Raw genomic sequence first — 5,499 nt, forward strand, 5'->3', positions numbered from 1 at the left:
ATTTTCTTAGAGTGTCCAGGGTTGCAAGCCAATAGAAAAATCAACTGCATTTTCCATCAGTGATTATAGAGAGGCAACAAACCAAACTTCAAATCTATGGCTTTCCTAAGATTGAAAGGCCCTTGATGGTGAAAAATAAATGTAAGAAAAGTAAGAACCTCTTAACACTCAAAGAAAATGGATGCAGAGGTAAGAATAGGGGAAAGAACCCCAATACTAATTCACACAACATTCCTAACTTAGTAAAGAAATATGTCAGTTATTTGTACCATCTTGATCTACTATTAAAATAGCTTAGAGAATCCTCATTAGCATTTAACTAGATCACACATAATTTATAAGTAATCCTTAATAAAATGTTGAGTTGCACAACCTAGATTCACATCACATAGAACTCATGTCACATTGAACATATCCTCACAAAGTCATATCCCAATTATAAACAAATTCGTTGATCAACATCAATTAAACATTCACACTTACTCATGTAACTCATGTTATAGCTCAAACAATGACAACAAAACAAACTTATATGAAACCAACTTAACCATGAGAAAATATAAGCATCATCTAGGCATGGGAATATCAACATTCCCCTATTACTATTGTTATCCCATGCACTTTCATATCACACAATAGACATTATTAATCATTCATTGCACAAGAAGTTAAATTAGTAAAATACACTTATTTGATCAACATGAATGGATAGCATCTAAAGAGGAACTTTAACTCTCCGCCCAACCATAGGGCAACTACACTACAATATTTCTTATATCTAACCACCCTTGAGCTAGATTTAGAGTTTGAGGAGTTATTTGGTCAAGGGAATTTCAAAACGATAATAATTCAGCTAGGACATATAAGTATTGCATTGTCCAGGTGGTTTATCAACTTCTTCATGCAGTAAGAACCACAGTGATAGATACCACAATGTAAAGGATCACATAGATTCACCTTAGGCCCAATGAAGTTATACTCAGCCTAAGAGAATGATCTCAGTTTAAGCATGGTTTATTAGCTTGAATTCTAAGGAAAGCACTATAGGAATCTATAACACACTATCCAAGAGGTTTATCAACCTATTCAGTAAGATCTAGGTGGTTTATCATCCCCAAGGTGAGAACCCAGAGGTTTATCATTCGAGATAGCAAGCACCTAACTTTCTCCATCTTCCAAGTGCTTCTCAACCTTTAAACAAGCACCCCCATGGTTTATCAACCCATTCAACAAGTTCTAAGTGGTTTATCAGCCAAAAGGAAAGCACTAAGAGGTTTATCAGTTGATATAACAAGCACTAATGAGTTACTTTCTCCAACGAGCCTCCATTGGCCCATCGTGAAACCGATAAACAACACTTCATACACCAAACTATTATAGGGAATTCCATCCCATCTTCTCTTATTTTTTCTTCTCTTATGTTTCTCTTGAGCACTCCCTCGCATTCATATTCTCCTTTGGTTCCACATACTTTGCATTCTCTTCCCATCTTCTTACTTTATGTTCTAGATTTATTTCTCTTTTGACCTCTCTTCTCATTGTTGACTCCCTTTTTCCCTCTCTTGTGTGTTGAATTTCCCAACACATCCCATGATAACAAGGATAGTATGGGGCTCATCCTTTACTCAAGTGGAAAATACACAACTTCAATGCTTGCGTTAGAAACTCATTAGTTTGTCAGGGAGATAGGTGGTAAAATTAAATGAAGTGGCTTGGGTTTGGATTTATGCATAACACAAGAAACCCATCCTCCTTAGACCTCTGAATCTGTGTCCACTCCTCTAGCTCAACCATATTTACATTTTCACATTTATTTACATGAACAAATACACATGGTAACTTCTACATGGGGGTAGAAAGCAGGGATATTAGATGCCAAAGGTCCCCTCAACCACCACAGACCTTGCAAATACCCAACTGTTAGGATATGAATCACATACAAAAATCTACCATCCTCTGCAATACTCTAGAATAGAAAGAGAAATGAAACCAAGATTAATATAGGATATTAAAAGAAATAAACACACCCATAATAAAGGAACTAGAATTGGAGATAGATATCACCTGGTGAAACAAGTGATGCATTCCATCTTAAGTTCCTGAAGAGAGGAGAGAAAAATGGGAATAATTCCCCCTTCAGCTTCTACGAGCTAGGAAGCCTGCAATTCAACTAGGTAATGTGGTAGTTCCCATAATTACTGCACCTTCCTGAAATAGAACTTGCTTGATTCTCCAAACAAGGTTAAGAGCCCAAGCATACAACTAACTATTAAACATAATATAAAGTGGCATGGCCCTCTACTCATTGAATTGTTCCTAACTTCTATCTCCCCAATTCGTTACAACCTCATGCCCTACATCTACATGGGGTTATCTCTCTACATAACAAAGTGTCGCTCTCTTGTTCTAAACCATGGATATATATCAATGATTTAAAAATACTAAGCATATCATTATGGCCACCCTCCTCGCACATTCCATGCCATCAAAATTTACAATAACCCGTCCTCTCATTTTCCCAAGTGAATATAGGATTAATGCCATCAAGCCAAAATTACGCTTGTTAGGGGCACAATGCCACATCCCCAAACCCATTGGCTAGATGGGGTAGTAGAAACCCCCCCCAACCCCCCTCGCCCGCCCCACCTCAAAATTCACCCCATCTAGGGTTGGACATTATTTTTGAACCATCTATCAGCATGCCTCTTTCAAGGGAGAACTAAACATGAAATTCCAAATTAATGCCATGGGATTAGAAGATTCCAAGCAACCATAAGTTTCTAGTATATCTTCCACTCTATTTTATGTTCACTTGATGTGCAGTGGGGAAGAACTGGAGTATTATAGAGAAGGAGCATAACCTATTCTAGCAGGGATTCCAACCTCCAACTCATAGAAACTTTATGGATGTGGGACCCAACTTAGATTCTTCAGATTGACATGTTGATGATGAGTCTTGAGTCCCCTTCCACAAAGCGATTATTGTAACCTTAAGTTTGGGCATACTCCATGCCCATTTTTATGCTTGTTAATTTCATTTCATTATTAGTGTTAATCCCAATTGTCCCAAAATATATGAAAATGAGCATCCCTGTATGATCTTTAATTATGCCTCCAAATCCCATGGGGCCCAAATGTCTCTTGAAAATGCATTAAATTTTAGTTTTAAAAAGGAAGGTAGAGTGAGATTCCAAAGGCCTATGAAGGAGACAATAACAGGAAGAGGTTTGTATGATGATAGACCCATCGGAGTGGAAGGAAACCACTAATGCAAAATTCATGATTCAACACTTGAATCCTGCCAATCTTGAGAGGACCAAGATAACGTGAGTAATGTTTCTTTTACCCTATTGACAAATGAGTTCCAAGTTGAATCCATTAGTATTTCCAAAGCTTTATGATATATCCATTTCTTTATTTCCAAATAACCTAGAGGGTAAACCCAGGGGAGATGTTATATGTGTAGTTGAGAACTAGATTATCAAACACTCATGTCTGCTAATCGTCAATCGTGTTTGGAATTCTATTGGGATCCCTATCAAATTTGGAGAAGAAGTCTATAAGCTTATTCCATAAGCTTCCAAAAAAAATTCAAATACTAAATAAATGATTGACAGTTTCAATTCTTGGTACACATAAAGGGTGGCATGAGGGACCCTCAAAGTTCCTCTTCTGGATGTTGTTTCATGTTAAAGGATTTTTTGTAATAAAAACCAGAGGAACATATAAACTTTATGCCATAGATGTTATTTCCATATCTTAATCCAAACCTTGTCCATAGGTTGACCATGATATCCAGGTTCCAAATGGTAGGCATCACTAACTGAGAAGGTTCCCTTGGACCTATATCCCCATCGACGCTTATCAACTTCATGTGAGATTGTGATCTGAGGATGCTGCAAGTTGTTTCATGGTCATTCATAGTAAATTATGTGTTGACTATAATAAATCCTCCTTAACCATAGCTTGAATATATTTAGTCATCAACAATTATAATCACATCCTCCCCACACACAACAACAATCAACTAACACAACCACATTAATAAATGTAGTTGATATATGTCAATCTACAAAATTTGTATGACTTATATCATCTACATTTATTAACTTGATTTTGCTAATAATATTAACAATACATGGTTTTCCCCACCCTATTCCTCTTCCTCAAGATAGAGACTAACGATGATGATGACATCCATGGCTGTGACGGTGGCTTTCAGTTCTATGTACTCCTCTCCTTTCTTGTTACAATGGAAATGGATTATTTATCTCACATTTCTACCTTAAAGAATATTATCATTATATATAATAACTATGTGCCACTCACATTAAGTATGTTTGTAGAATGGAGAGATGTTTGGCATCTCTCTTGAAAAGGACAGGAAAGTCTTTGGACCTTTTTATCACACACGGTTAAGGATATATACCCTGAATAGGGTTGTTCTTACCCAAATTTGTTCAACCATTCCCCCCCGCCCCCTCAATACAAAATTTATCCCTTTGACTCATCGTCTAGGAATTGGCACCCAGTTTCCATTCCTACAAAAGAGAGATTGGTAACCCTCACCCTTACATGTGGTTGATCCCTCTTCACCGTCAAGGTAATTAATAACCTAGTATTTAACACATCAAAATAGCCACTAAGGGTATGGTTTTGACTTCATTAACCCTTAATTGTGACAATTTTTTTGACCTTCTAGAATCTTATGAATATTCCATATGTGGTTAGGCCCATATATGTGAATAATGTAGGGTTGGCATCACATCCACCCATACCATGGTGGTCAAGAAGGTAGGTCAACCTATGAGGGGAATAACTATCATATATGAGCTTTAGATTATTGGGGTAATTTTCACACCTTTGGAAAGTCTTAGAGTGTAAATCAAATTCAAGGGAATATGCATAAATTTTAAATATTTTAAACCCCCAAAACATTATGTGATGCCTCAAAATGGCTTTAAAATGTTATGAAGCCTAATTTTTCAAAATGGGACCTACAACTGATATGTGCCCTACATGAAAAATCCTTCTTTTCCACCTATAAAGTGCCAAGATAGAGTAAAAAACACATGATAATCCAATTTGGATTAAAAGTGAATCATTATCCTACATATGTCATATGGGCACGAATATGATATTTTACATTCTAGGGATGGATTTTAAGTGCATATTAAAGGTTTGGAAATGAAAATTAATGTTATAGATGCCAAAAAATGATTTCATCTGGATAATGAGCGATGAATAGCATCGTAAATATCCTCACTTGCATTATAAATAGAATCTTTGTCTTACATGTGGATATTGGTGGTGTTATAATATTTTGAGTAGAAAATATTAGTCTAGACAACTTGACCCTGTTACAGGGTTTAAAATTAGGTTATTATGCACTAAATAAGACTTTTAGTTCTCATGTTCCAATAATAAGACTTTGATCACCACACGTGCCCAAGAAAGAGAAATTTTCATCTCTCAGTGTAATATATGCATCATTCCAAA

General features: G+C 36.2%; 1 non-coding gene across 1 annotated transcript; it reads left to right on the top strand.

The window, feature by feature from the left end:
- The first annotated feature begins 4,336 nt into the window (after positions 1–4,336).
- LOC149140963 (U6atac minor spliceosomal RNA) lies at positions 4,337–4,461 on the top strand. The gene has a single exon (XR_016265395.1). It is a non-coding gene; the product is annotated as a U6atac minor spliceosomal RNA (small nuclear RNA).
- Positions 4,462–5,499: the final 1,038 nt, after the last annotated feature.

The sequence above is a fragment of the Pinus tabuliformis genome, chromosome X, assembly GCF_031772625.1.
Source record: "Pinus tabuliformis cultivar Carrire ecotype Pingquan chromosome X, CPIR1, whole genome shotgun sequence".
NCBI lineage: Eukaryota > Viridiplantae > Streptophyta > Pinopsida > Pinales > Pinaceae > Pinus > Pinus tabuliformis.